Genomic DNA, 15429 nt, shown 5'->3' with positions numbered 1-15429 from the left:
TGCCCAAAGTAACCTCTCTGGTCAGCTGCTGTTGCTGCACTAAGGAATCAGATACATATAGCGTCAACCAAAGTAAAAATGGGTGGCTGAGGATAACTGTTTTTGAACTGTTGGAAACAGATATACAGATTATTTAGTGTCCAACCTCAAGAGCCGTTGTTTGAGAGCTAGTCTATGAGATCATGCAAAAGCAAGGCCTCTAAAAATTACTTTGTAATACGCCCATGAAGCTGAAATTCAACTAGGTGAGTTTTGATCTTGACTAGAGAAAATAAGTAAGTAAAACTAGTTCTGATTAGAGAGCTGAAAAAGGATTCCACTGTTTTGTGTTCTCTAGGGGGTTGTAGTTCTTTCTCATCGATGAGTAAGATATTAGGTCTCTTTATGTAATATTTGCTATAAATATTTCCCTAGTTTGCTATTTACTTTTCGATTTTAATTATCTTGAATGATTTAAAATATATATGTAGTTAAATAAGACAGCTTTTACTTTGTGATTTCTTTTACTGTTTTAAGCTTAGAATATTCTCTAAAACTTTGATATTTGATACTATTTCTTTTAGCTTTTGATAATTATTTTTTAAAACAACTGAACTTTTAAAATTCAACTGGAATTTAAGTGGGTACATGGTACAAGGTAATGACTAAATAGCCTTCTTTTCCTAATGGGTGATAGCACTGTTATTGAGACAGTATTCCTCTCCTCTGCTGACTTTTGATTTCTCCTCCATCATGTATCACATACTCACATGATTTATTTCTGAGCCACCTACTTTGTTATTGACTTTTTAGTCTATTCTTGTGCTATAATCATGCCTTTTTTTTTTTTTTTTTTGCGGTATGCTGGTCTCTCACTGTTGTGGCCTCTCCTGTTGTGGAGCACAGGCTCCAGACGCACAGGCTCAGCGGCCATGGCTCACGGGCCCAGCCACTCTGCGGCACGTGGGATCCCCCCGGACCGGGGCACGAACCTGCGTCCCCTGCATTGGCAGGCGGACGCTCAACCACTGCGCCACCAGGGAAGCCCCATGCCTTTTAATTAGTATTAGTAATTAGTATTAATCAGAATCCAGTAGGACTAGTGTTCCACCAAAGAATGAGATTCTTTAGTATCAGTAGATAGCAATAAGCCTTTAAATTATTATTTTATTATTAGCTTATGAAATGGTATCTCATGAACCTGTTTGTATTTAAACATATATGTAGGTTCCAAAGTATAATAAAACATATTCATTCAGCTTTAGACTATTACATATTTAAAGAGCTGTTTTTCTGTTTATTTGTTTCAAAATCTCTCAAAAGGATATCCAGCACACATTATATGTCCATGCCGTGAAACCTGGTTTTAGAGAAATTTTCTCTGTTCTAAAAGCAAGCTGCCATTAAATCTAGGCACAAAACAAAGTAGAGAAGATTAAAAATGGGAAAAGCTGCCATTTTATACTCAAGTATTACTAAGGCAATTATGGACATCCTTGAGCAGTAGGATTATGCTTCTTTCCTGTCCTCTTCTCCCAGCCCCTTTCCCCCTTTAAAAATATCTTTTAAGTATAATTAAAGAAGTTTTGCATGATACTTTTTAGTTATTCAAGGGATAAATGATATATCCTTCCAATAGTCATCATGATTCTAGCAATGATTATGAATTTGAGAATGTTGATCTCTTTGAACTTAATGTCATCCTTGTATGCCTGTGGTGTTATACATGTTACAGGAGACATAAGCTATCTATTTTATTCTAAAAGCACAGTCTGCTCTGGGTTGATTACACTGTCTACCTGAATTTAGCTGTTTTCAAATAAGGATTTTTAGCCAGATGTAATCTATGCAACTTTTTCATGTTCTAAGAATTAGCATTTAATCTCTGTTTAACCGAAATTTAGTTAGCACCTCTGTTGACACCTCTGCATTTTAACACTGGGATTTCTTTGTGGGACACAATTCCTTTCAATCAACTTAATATCCCATCTTGGTCTCTAGGGGACAATAATTGAGTTTAGGCTAGTTTTAAATAGCTATAAGGACAGGGAACACAGATGGGTATTTCATTGATTAACACTAACCCTGGCCTAAGGCCCCAGTGTCAGGCATTAGATTAGGACATTACGAGGAGAATGACAGAGTTTTGGTACTTTATTCCTCTCAATAACATTCTTTCACATATTAAGTTTATCCCCCCCTAGGTAGCTACTTTATCATGCAGAAGGCCTTAATCCACTGATGTGACTCTCTCTGCTCTCACTTTGATGCAGCCTCTGTTTACAAGAGTAATGCGGCCTGTGTAAGACAAAGTACTCAGGACAAGGACAACTGAATAAGGCTTTTAGATGCACAGTGATCCGACCTAAAAACAAAACAAAGCAAAACCCACACTGCGCGCAAACACACACACAAACACAGACACAAACCCACAAGCACAGGCGCACATGCACACACAAATGCCAACAAAACTGAGGCTTTTTTGGAAATGCAATTATGGTGCTTGCATCCTGAAGAATCCAACATTAGGATTTCATCAAGAAGACCCTACGTTACTGATCTCCTTGTTTGGCACTTTATCTTTTCTTCACCTTTGACCTTTCTTTCAGGCTCTCTTCAAGGCGTCGTGAACGTAAGCCCTTGTGGTGTTCTTTTAGAAGTAGGATTGCTGCCATCCCCTCTGGTGAATTGAAGCAGCTGCCGGAATCAGTGACAAGGTTGGGTCCAGACTTGGTATCCTGGCTGGGAAAGAGATTATGGGTCAGTCCCCAGTGCTAGGATACAAAAGATTCAAGCAGTTCAGGATTTTTTGGATATCCGAAAAAGATTTCATGAAATTTGTAAAGATCTAACAGTGCATTGCAGATTTCACGTGGTCTAAACAGCTTATACTAAACCAAACTCTCGGCAGTCAGTAAATGGTGTTTTCACAGCTATGCAGTTTTTCCAAGATTGAACTGCGCTGGAATAGTTTAATTCCACCAGATTGTGTGGCTGCTGGAAGAAGCAGGTGGCCTTTACATTTAGCTGCTTTAGCTGTTAAAGGGTATCCTAAATTTAGAGGACCCCCATCTTACACTGTGAAGATTTATATGCTTACCCTAATAAATTTAGATGATCAGGCAATGCCTTTATTCTTCAGAGCACTGGTGAGTTACAAGGTTAGATACTGTAGGAAGTATAAATTTCTGGAGGAAATAAATCATTTACTTATTTATTTATAAAAATAAAATATTTTTCCCGTAAAAGGAATAAACAGTACCTTAAAAGACTTATGTTTTATCTTTTGTCATCATCTTGTCTTTCACCAACGTCTCAAGAGAAAATCTTCTTTGAGATTTACCTAGGATTGAAAGTTTTTAAAAAAACTATAATATTCTTACCTAAATGTAATTGTGAAGAAAGGTGTATTATAATTACATGTTGAAATTGTATGTTTCTGATTATCCAAAGTGTAACCTATCAAAATCTTCAGCATTTTGAAGGGAGAGAATTAAGTACATTTGTTCCTTATAGCCTTTCTCTTTCTTTTCCTTCATTTATTTTTCCTCCAAAAGATTTTACTAGGAATCTGCAAGATGATTGTTTGGTATTGTATAGTGATCCCTGTGTGTTAAAGATAGTAATAAATAAGCAAAAAGGAGGAAAGACTTATTTTCTTTCTTAATTAAAAAAAATTTATTTACTTTATTTATTTATTTTTGGCTTCATTGGGTCTTCGTTGCTGTGCGCGGGCTTTTCCCAGTTGTGGGGAGTGGGGGCTACTCTTCGTTGCGGTGCACGGGCTTCTCACTGTGGTGGCTTCTCTTGTTGCAGAGCACAGGCCCTAGGCACGCGGGCTCAGTAGTTGTGGCCCGTGGGCTCTAGAGTGCAGGCTCAGTAGTTGTGGCGCATGGGCTTAGCTGCTCTGTGGCTTGTGGGATCTTCCTGGACCAGGGCTTGAACCCATGTCCCCTGTGTTGGCAGGCAGACTCCCAACCATGCACCACCTGGGAAGCCGGAAAGACTTATTTTTAAAAGATAGAACATTTGGCATAACCTGCATATCCACATCTGAGACTGTTGGAATGGCCAAAGAGCAAATCCTCTGGCATTGACCATCGCTGCGGTCAGGGGCACACAGACATTTACCCGGTGCTCTCACAGTGCATCATTGCTGTCCTAAAGCAACCTCCTTTAGTTGAGTAGGACTCACTTGGGGAGAGTGGCATTTTTTTTTTTTTTTGCGGTACGCGGGCCTCTCACTCTTGTGGCCTCTCCCGTTGCGGAGCACAGACCCCGGACGCGCAGGCTCAGCGGCCGTGGCTCACGGGCCCAGCCGCTCCGTGGCATGTGGGATCTTCCCGGACCGGGGCACGAACCCGTGTCCCCTGCATCGGCAGGCGGACTCTCAACCACTGCGCCACCAGCGAAGCCCAGAGTGGCATTTTTTAGCTCTTCACAGCAGTTGTATGTTTTGGAGGCAAACAGTGATGGTTCATATTACTCTTTTCTCAATTAGTTGGAAATTTGCTAACTCATTTGTTTGGATTAAGTCAACAAAAATCCATTGAGAACATAGCATTACCAGAGTACATACACATATGGAGCACCAACTCCGGAGCTTCCTGCCAAGAATACCACTTCATCTAGGCCAGGACACACATCATATCAGAGACTTACAAAGCTGCCACAGATCTTAAAGACCCTCTGGTTTTGTAGTTCCCAAATTTTCATCCATCAAGACCTCTTTTATTATTTTATCTCTCTGGTACCCACATTTTGAAAGATTTGAAATGCTTTACTTATGAGTTTGGTTTCCTTTAGGCTAAAAAAGAATTGCAAATAATTCAGGAATAGTCATCTATTTGGGGGGTCGATTCCTGGAGATTTTGGGGGCCCCAGTTTGGGTATCTGTGGTCTCAGGTGACCTTGTTCTATCCATGAAGGATTTGCACTTACCTGGGCCCCTCCTCTCCCCATCAAGATCACAGAGTTAGTTTGAAGCAGAATAGAAACCAGGTTCTGGGTAGAATTGTCTAGTAAGTCTAATCAAAGTTTTTCAGAGAACAGGTGAAAAGTGTGGTGACGGTTTTTCACCTCTGCACCAGTGGAATCCATCTGAAGGAAAATGTATTTTTATATACAATTAATCTTTCCTTTTAGATGTTGTTTGGGAAACTCCTAATGACTAAATTCTCACACCAACAATCACAACAAACAAAGGCATTGTGTGCTCCTCCTCTCTTGACACTCTCACATGACTTTCATCATTACAAAGATTGGCTGTTATGATATTCATATGAATCTGACCTGAGCCAGCAAAAGCCAGGGAAATCGATTAGAGAGGAAAATTTGGCCTCACATCTTGTGTTCCCATGGGGGCTGCCTGTAGCCGCTGGGCAGCCAGGAGTTGGCAGGTGGCTCATCTGTGACACAATTCTGAAAAAAAATGAGGTGGATGCTGAAGCACAATCCTTCCAAAAAAAAAAAAGTCCCTTTGGTCCATTCAGATTCCCACCTAAGCTCATGCTTTCATGCCATTTGAGTCCTAAATGAAAGCTACTATATAATGAGGCAAAACTCAGATATGGAAAATGAGGCAGTTGGTCTGAATTCCTAGGTTAGATTTCTTTTTTCTAAAGTGATAATTTGCTAATCTCGTGCTGGTGGATTTGGTCTCTTGCATTCTCTGGCAGTCAAGGAAAAGTTAGCTCAAGTTTTGCTCCCTCTGCCATTAACAGATGGCACGCAGATCTAAGCATAAGCTGTGGCTCCCCGGCCACAGGGAAAGGGTGAGGGCCGCTCCCCTGTGGACACCCTCAAAAGGCCCTAAGCTTGAGTAGCACAAATGAAAAGGTCTAGTGCTGGTGTTAATTACGCAGAAACCACACAGAAAGTGCTGGCTGTTACTGAGTTGAGAGGTTGGGCATCTCTTCTTCCCCAGATAAAAGGCTTGATATGAAAACATTTTGCAAAGGACAATGAAGTGAAGATTAGCATAATCTTCTGCAGTATCCTCAGTAAGCTATCCATGAGTGAGTTGCTTTTTTCTCATTCCTTCGGCTCTAATGTCTGGATTTAAGGAATGGTATTGTTACAAGTAGGCTTTGTGCTTGGAGGCTGACAGTTGTGTTTTTCCCGCCTTATATGATCATCCCAGTTGCTAGTCCCCTGCTCTTTGGGTAAGCAGACAATGGAAGGAAAAATGAAGTGTCAGTTCATTGACAGAACCTCTCTCTGCTATGTTATTCTTAATCCAGACTCTTCAGGGTTTTTTCTTTTCTTTTCTTTCTCTCTCTCTCTTTTAAATATTCTGTCACCCATGCTCCCTGTTTGAATAGGGGAAAGTCCATTTAATATCATCCTGAGGGAAATATAGAGCAAGTAACACTGAACTTTGGAGCTTTAGGCAGCTTTAAATTTAAAAAAATTCAAATTGTGTTGTTTTCTCTGTACTTCAGTCGGAACGTTAAACTGCCGTTCTTATATTTTATATCAAAATGTGAGTAGCTGTTAAAACGGCTATTCAGACGTATGCAACTAAAAGACTTGAGTGCTGCGGTTTTTCACGGGAAGAATTTAACCACTTGCATAATGCAGCTTAATGCGGTTCTCTCGGGGGCTGGTCCGGTGGCTAATGCCCTCATGTGTTGGCCACTTTGATCCTGAATGCCCCGTTTTTAAGTCTTGCTATGGCTGGTTAAGCTAGTGCTCTGTAACCCCGGGGACAACTTGAGGGTTCTGAAAGTCATGAGGCACAGTCCTCAAGATCAAAATATAAAAATAGGTCTGGGGTCAGGGAACTCGACAGGTCCCCGGAAGCTCTCCACTTCTACAGCTGGAGACTGTCTCTTATGTATTTAGAATTCGTCATTAGGATTCTGACAAAGAAGTGCAGTATGGGATTGCTGCAGGGCAGGCTCTTTGAATCCTATTCCTGATAAAAAATAAAGAAAAACCCAACTTCTGGCTGCTGACAGGAGACAAGGCGAGTATAAGGAACACATTAAAAAGCAGCTTATGCCTATTTTTTAAAAATAATTAATTAATTTATTTATTTTTGGCTGTGTTGGGTCTTCGTTTCTGTGCGAGGGCTCTCTCTAGTTGCGGCGAGCGGGGGCCACTCTTCATCGCGGTGCGCGGGCCTCTCACTGTCGCGGCCTCTCGTTGCGGAGCACAGGCTCCAGACGCGCAGGCTCAGTAGTTGTGGCACATGGGCTTAGTTGCTCCGCGGCACGTGGGATCTTCCCAGACCAGGGCTCGAACCCGTGTCCCCTGCATTGGCAGGCAGATTCCCAACCACTGCGCCACCAGGGAAGCCTGCTTATGCCTATTGATGGCTGAAGAAAGGTTAGAATGGCTGGGTTTTGAGTTTGGGTGAAAACCTGAGAGTTTATTTATTATACACGATGAGTTTGGGGAGTCACTGGTGGTTTTTAAAGGCTCGGAGAGCCCATTAGTATAGATATCTTAAAAGCCTGTATCAGACCATTTGTTGACCTTCCCAAAGTTCCACCAAGGCCAATTTTGACATGATTTCCACTGTGGACCTAGACTGTCTACCTGTTGTACTGCCCAGGTTTGACCCATCAGACTTAGCTAAGATTTTCTTTCCTTGTAAGAATCCCTTGAGTAGATCTGATTTTCTTTCACTGAGGTAGCTCTTCCACTTGTCTGTAATCCAAACTGAGATCAACACTCGATGCAACCAAAATCACCTGGGCCTGGATCAGCAGCCGAAGGTCACTATGTTGCTATGGTATGACATCAAAGAAGAAAGGGACTTTACGTGTCACCGGATAGTTACCGTACCATGATACCGAACTATGACTGGGAGCCAAAGGTCCAACCAAATCACTCCACCATGAGATTTGATGATTTGTGTGGTAGAGTGAAAGGAGTACTTGATGTGGAGCCCGACACACCTGTGAGTTCCAGCTCTGCTCTTAGCTGCTGAGTGACCGGACTTCTGTGAGCACTGTTCCATTATCTGTGCAGTGGTCATCTCAGCGGCAACTCCACAGTTCTGTTGAGAGGGTTAAAGGAGATCAAGCCTTTTAGAGCAACCTGTAAACTGTAAATCTTTACACCTACAAAAGGTGTCATTATGGTACTTTTAGAAAGATTCCCATGGAACATCAATTCACTTAGCAAACAGTGTTGAATGCTTACCATGTACAGACTCTCTGAGCCTAGGGGGATTACAAAGACCAATAAGGCACAGTTCCTGCCCTCAAGGAAGTCAAGATCTAGCAAGAAGCAGGCAAAACCAACCAACCAACTGATGAAAACAAAACCAAACCACCTTGTGCCAGGAACCACTATAACTTTATGAAAGTCTAACCCTTCTAACAAGTATTGGTGGAAAACTTGACTGTGTACACTGCACTGTGCTGAATATTTTGGTGGTGGTGGGAAATCCTGAGAAGTATGATGTAGTCATAAATACTTATAGTCTACCTGGGGAGGTAAGACATACACATATGAATTCCTTTACCTACTAACATAAGGCAGTAAAATATGAATGCCAGATGAACAAAGTGCAGAATAAATAAAAATGAGACAGCCATAATTCCCAGAGAAGATGAGATTTGAGTTGGCCAAGTCCGAGAACCCTTAGAAGTCTCATAGCACGTCATTTTATCTCCTTGAAGCACTTACTCTGTCTACTGTATGTTCATTATAAATAATATTATCATTATTACTGCTCCTGGTAAGCTCCCTGAAAGCAGGTTCTTATCTTACTTTTTTCTTTTATCTTCTCTGATGCTTAGTGAAATGCCTAACACAGAGTAGGAACTCATTATAATAATATTTGTTCAATGAATACAGGTTAGAGGTATGACTTAATAGACAGGATACTGGAGACTTTATTTCCATTTGCGTACCCTCAAATCATTATTGTGGTTCACCTCGGTATCTTTCAACGTGTCCAGAAGCTTTGAATGAGTAATGTACATGTACATGAATGTACACGAAGTAATGTACATGAAGTACATGAATTTTGAATGAATTTTGAATGAACACACCTGGAGCTTCTTTCTCTTCACAGGCTAACCAAATGCCTTGCCCACACCATTTTTACATCCCTTGAAATCCCGCTTCCTCAGTGAAACCTTTGTCTCTGGACCAGGAAGGTACTCACATCCCTCTTGCACTCCCCACCCCACTCCCCATAGAAAGCACAAGAGGGATTCTTTTGCCTTTTTCTGTTTTCCATTTCTCAAAGAAAAATTTTCCAAGGTATTTTCTCTGATCTCCATTCCAATAATACTCCTTTCCTAGTTCCATCTCTAAAATACTTTGATTTACTTTACCTAAGTAGGGATTTATGTAGTGGGCCAAAGTCTCCGTCTTGTAGCTTTCCCTCTCTACAAGGTGCTGACTGGTGATTCTAAGTTCCTGGAAGTCATTGGGGCCATTTAATTTACTTGTGATAACAAAAGTGCAGTGCTTGGTGCAGTTAGAAACTTAATAAATGTTTGTTTTTTTTAATAATAAAATGAGTCATTTAATCAATTCTTCCTGAACATTTCTGAGAATGTTAAACTTATGACATTGCTGTAGCTTGAAAAGTTTGGTATTTTGCCTGGTTCCTTTTTTGCTGGAAACTTGCTATGGTGTTAGCAGTATGAATAGTTGACCACACTATGCTATTCTTTTCAAAACCTCTTCTGTGAATGGGACTGGGAGGTTTCTGGGTTATACAAGTTGTAGGTGGTATGCTAATGGCATAGAATCTTGTAGAATTATTTTGGAATGGTTTGTTAAGGTGGTTTATTATTCCCCTATTTACTTTCTCCTTCAGGTTACTCTACGTGCTCAACCTGAAGCAGGCTGACAGGCTGGGAATGATTAATGTAAACAACTCATGCCAGTCAGTGGCCTGTGCTGGTTCATTTAGAACTCAGTAAACACTTTTCTTTGAGTGCCACTGCTCTGCTACAACAAAGTTGACTCTATCGCAGCCTTTGCTGTCTCTGTAATGTAAAAATGTCTCTCTTTGTATGTCTGTTTTTATTTCTCTTGTATTTCTGTTGTCTTCTATCTAGGACACTGTATTTTATCAGACTTGATTTTCTAAAAACTTCTAAGTTACCAGTAATATATGTTAATATCAATGCTAAATAATGGTCACTGAAGTCTGAAACAGTGAACATTATTTTGAGGGGAAAAGAACAAATATCTAACACAACTAGTTCCAAATTCCCTGGCTGGTCTGAGAACTGTGTCAAGCTGTGATGAAACCCCCAGGAGATGGCAAGATGATGTTTAGTTGAGAAAGAAAGGCACTTAAGCACTGGGTAAAGGAAAAGGGAAAAGAAATAATGCTGCAAAAAGAGAGCTTGAGGAAGCACTTAGACACTTAAGTATCTTTCATAGACTCTCCATGATGCAGGTCACTAAGACTGCATTCACTGTCACTGTGGGTCTACTGCTCTTGGACCACAGGCAAGGAGGACTGGGCCACAGGCATTTTTGATATTATTAAAAAGAATTGAAAGCCAGCAGGATCAAAACGCCTTAGAATAGTTGTTAGACAGTTACTGCTTATGTAGTTTGGATACAGTGGTCATCCTTTTGGGACTGCTCAGGGCAGAGGTGTTGCAAACCCATGCGTGTTGTCAGCTGTGCCTTTGCCACACGTGATCCTCTGGGATTAAGTTTTGCCACGCATGATCCCTTGGGGTTTAGTTTATCACTCAAAATGTGGGTGAGTTTATTAAATTTGATTGGAATGAGGGAACTTAAAGTGCATTGATGTTGGTGATGGAATATATTTCTTTAATTTTTAGTAAAGAATCTAAACAATATGCTAACTTTTATTTTATTTATTTATTTTTAAAATGTTGATTTATTTAGTTGGTTGCATCAGGTCTTAGATGCGGCAGGCAGGCTCCTTAGTTGCGTCATGTGAGCTCCTTAGTTGTGGCATGTGAACTCTTAGTTGAGGTATGCATGCATGTGGGATCTAGTTCCCAGACCAGGGATTGAACCTGGGCCCCCTGCATTGGGAGTGCGGAATCTTAACCACTGTGCCACCAGGGAAGTCCCCTATGCTAACTTTTAAAAGACAAGTTTAGAAGATGAATTGGATGAGTGATTAGTTCAAAACATTAATCTGTAAGGACAGGGGCTGACCCTCAACCAGTTTTGTACCCTTAGCCTAGAGCACAGGTCCAGCAAAAAGAAGATGCCTGATAAATACTCGACGATTTACATTACATTTGTCTGCTTTGATTTTAACAGAAAAATACCTAGGGGGAAAATGATATGACTACCCATCTGGCATAAAGTGACTTATTTTGGTGAACTTATTAGCAACTGGAATAATTTGGAGCTTTTGGCCAATGAGGGTGAAAGAAGCAGCTGACTCGAGAGCATGATGTGATGGGAGGCTCCCCTGCCCTATTGTTTGAAATTCTCACGATTAAATATGTGCATTTGAGTTAAGGCATAGATTTTAGAAAGCTTTTGTTAAAATGCACATGTGTTATCTGGGATGGGGAATACATTCATTTGTGCACACCCTGTACAGATTAAGTAGAGGAGAGCAATTCCTTGAGTGATCAGGACCCAGAACAGATAGGTTTTGACTGGAGCTATGGGTGAGGAAAGGAGACATGAAATGTATGGTACCATTCACCTTGAAAGCTACTGCATTAGACAACCAGGATACAGACCTGGATGATATAAGGGGTAGGTTTTGGATGCTACATACCTCAGATTCTGTTTACTCTTTTGATGCTGCACAATTGTGATGTTAACCTTGTAGCCTGAATTCTAAGAACCTAACACACTTGTCCTTAAACATGCTCCACCACTTTTGATCTAGTTTGTGTTAAATTCAAGAATTTTGACTTTTCTGATAGAGTAAGGGGGGATGAGTCAGACCAGGCGGCAGCCCAACACTATTCCAGTCAGGTTGATTGTGTGTTGTTCTCAGTGAGTCTACGTCTTTTTGTTTTGGTGAAATACCATAGAAAAAAGCTGTTACAACACCTATTACAATATTTCCAGAGTGGCCCAGCAGGAGAAAAAACATTCAGGAGAGGGAGATTGGAATGTAGAGACAAAATAGCTGGGTCTAAGAAGGGTTGTAAAAAAATGAGGGGAACAGGAGCTAAATGTAGCAATTACGTGAAAATCATAGTACCTGTACTGGACTTTGGAGTTCCCACCCTTGCTGGAGTATCAACATTTAGTGGTCCATTAACCTTTGTGAGAGGCAGCAGGGGACGATATGGTTCGAACCTGACACATGAACAGTTAAGACCGTACACTCACTGAAGATTTGAAGAGTTCTGAATAGTCACTCTAATGGCTGCAAGCTGAAAGGTTATGCTTTCTCCCAGTTCCCTCTCCTCTTGAGGTCTAATGGACTCATAGCATAATTGAAAGTGTATACCTTCTCTGCAACAGATTGCTTTACCAATGGAGGAGAAGCGGTGGACTCATATAAGCAAGTATTTATTGAACATCTCTCTAGGTCTGCGTTAGGAGGGGAAGGAGAAGTCTCACTACTCTCAGATTAAGGTGGTGTGGTGTCAGCGAAAGAGCAACGGATTCCGAGTCGGGAGATTGGCTTTGATTCCCAACTCTCCACGTCATGAATACTGTTGTGTCAATAACATCTTCAGCCTCAGTATCCTCATCTATGAAATCCACAAAGTTCGACGTGGTATATCTACCTCAGTGGGCCATAATGGAGATAGAGTGAGATAGTGTGTATGGATGTGCTGAAATATCATACAACTATAATATTATTTTTTTATTTATAAGACTGATGTGCATGAAAGAAAAACTAATACTTTTTATACAGTGTGTATAATTAAATATTTAGTGTAGTTGGGTATTGTAATAAGTGCAGTAGGAAGTCAGAATAGGGAGATTGTTGGTATGAATTGCAGAGGCCAGGAAAGTTTTTAGATTATTTCCATTTTGCTACGTGCACTTATTCATTCCTCATCTTTCTGAATGTCTTCTTACCCTTGAACAAAGCAGACGTAGTTAGCACTGGCTGCCTTTGTTCCCTGACAGTAGTTAAAGCTTCAATTAGGCTGGTATCCATTGAAAGTTGACATACCCATTTCTTTTACGTATTTGTACAGGCACAGAATCAAGTCTGTATTTGGGTTGTGTTGTGGCAGGGTTTGAAGTCATGTTCAAAGATCTAAAAGAACTGAATGACTGAGGACACAGAGTAGAATTCTAACCTTCCGCTTATGTGCAAAATCAAAAACATGCAAAGTTTGTGGTATCTGAGCTTCATCTGATCGTTCGAACATGAAAGTATAAAAAGAAGGCCCAGAAATAGGAGTCTTGTCTGTTTGGATGTTAGTTAAATAAGTACATAAGATAAACAGTTCATGGAAGGTTATGCAGCTGAATTTTCAATCAGAATGCACAGGAGACTATTGCAGTACCGTCTCCTGATAACCAGAGCCTGCTGGGTTTGTTGTTTATCCTACTTAGGCAGACAAGGTTGTGAGTTCTAATGCTGTGAGCTTTAGTACACCCATATCTTCCTCTCTCTGAAACTTTGTTAGATCTGCCGACTCACACCCCACTTTTCTCTGTCTTAACATTGTTTAGGATTTAAGTAACAACACCTTAGTTCAGCCACGCCTCTGCCTCCTTGATATTGTTCCTTTCACAAATTTTCCTCCATGAGTGCTGGAATCAGTTGGATTTCTTGGACAGCTCTTGCCTTCTTAGGGAGAAGAGGGATTTAATCAGAAAGTGAAGGTTCCTGGTGGTCATAGAGTAGGAAGGGATGCTGGACACTGGGGTATTTATGGACTAAACATAGGGAGTCCTGAGAAGTGTCCCTATCTTATGCTCTCCATAATAAGAAAAGGGATCATGAGTACAGTGGTGTTCTTAAGTCCACTGATCTTCAGGTAGTAGGTACCCTGCAAATGTTTGTGGAGTGGGACAGTTTGTGGAGTGGGGAAAAGCAATGGCTCCAGAGTCAGAAAGACCTCAGTTTGAATCCTGTTTCTTCCACTTGCTTGTTGCATGACCCTGGGAAAGTTATTTCACCTCGGTGAGTCCGGCTATTCTATTTTTACAGAGGAAGCAACTTAAGATCTACCATTTGTGGTTGTTGTGAGAGTTCAGTAGTGTGGTGTTGGTAAAGAGCTTTGAGAAATCACTGCTTGTCAGAGATTCAGCGTGCAGTAAATGGCAACTTATCACCATCATAATCATGAATAAATGGAAAATTCTAGCCTGCTGCATTTTCTCAGTTTTAATTTGAGTTCTTCGCTTTTGCCTTGTGAGTATCCAGGAACACCACCCTTGGGAATGAGTCTGTGCTGATTTCAGAAGACAAGGGCTAAGGTCTCTCCCTCTGCAGCTCCTGCCTCAGTGGTTCTGACAGCTGCCTTGTTGCAGTGAAATCCTCTTCCCTACCTTGGGCCTGTCCCAATCTTTATCTTTGTTCTTATTTTTGTTAACCTGTTTCTCTCTATCCTTTTCACCCTTCCATCTTTACATACATGCTCTATTAACTCAAATGCCACTATTATGAACGTACAAAGAAAAAGAATACAAAGTCAGATAATAGGCAAAAAAAACCCCAAACCCCAGAGTGAAATAACCATAACAAACAAAACTTTCCCAAGCACCAAAATGTTTGATAAAAAGATTGCATAAATTATCTGTTTTATTTTTCTGTGTTAAGTTCTTTCATGCCTTTGATATTACAAAGTGAACATCTGCCTCAAAAATTTCTGTACTGTATGATGTCCTAAGTATCCACAGTAATTATTATTATACGCATTCATGTATACACACATAAACATATACATTTAAAAAACAATTATTAAAGGAAAGCGCAGTAAGAACCTATAGATAAGAGAATTTAAAAAGTAGCTGAACCATACCTAAAATATGCTCCAATTGTTGAATCTGCTTCTAATCCCGCCCCAACTGTGAAGGGATTGCCCATTGCCTAGACATGTTTAGAGACCAATAAATTAGTGGAACAGCTGCCTAAATGGGGCATTCTTTAGATAATGTGATTTTAAAGAGTTTCAGTAAATATGAGTGATAAATGAGAGATTTGGGCTGCAAGTATTAGACACGAATATTGTAGAATGTGAAAGTTGGAAGAGACCTTAAAGATGTTTTAGTCCAATCACCTGTTGTTATGTCTGAGTCACCATTTTGATAATATTTTTGCCACGTGGTTGGCTAGCCCATGCTGGCACACATTCAGTGATGGGGAACTCACTGCCTTCCAAGGAAGCCCATTCCATTCTTAGACAATTGTGAGTATTAGAAAGCTCTTCCCTATATACTGAGACAGTATATTTTTCTCCAGGGATTCTTCTTCTAACCAAGGCATGGATTTTATCTTTCCAGATTTATTGAGATATAATTTTTAAACCATAAAATTTGATCATTGTGTTAAAATTTGACGATTTTAGTAAATATATTAAACTGTGCAGCCATCACCAT

This window comes from Delphinus delphis, chromosome 1, assembly GCF_949987515.2.
Source record: "Delphinus delphis chromosome 1, mDelDel1.2, whole genome shotgun sequence".
Taxonomy (NCBI): domain Eukaryota; kingdom Metazoa; phylum Chordata; class Mammalia; order Artiodactyla; family Delphinidae; genus Delphinus; species Delphinus delphis.
This window is presented reverse-complemented; position numbering follows the sequence as displayed.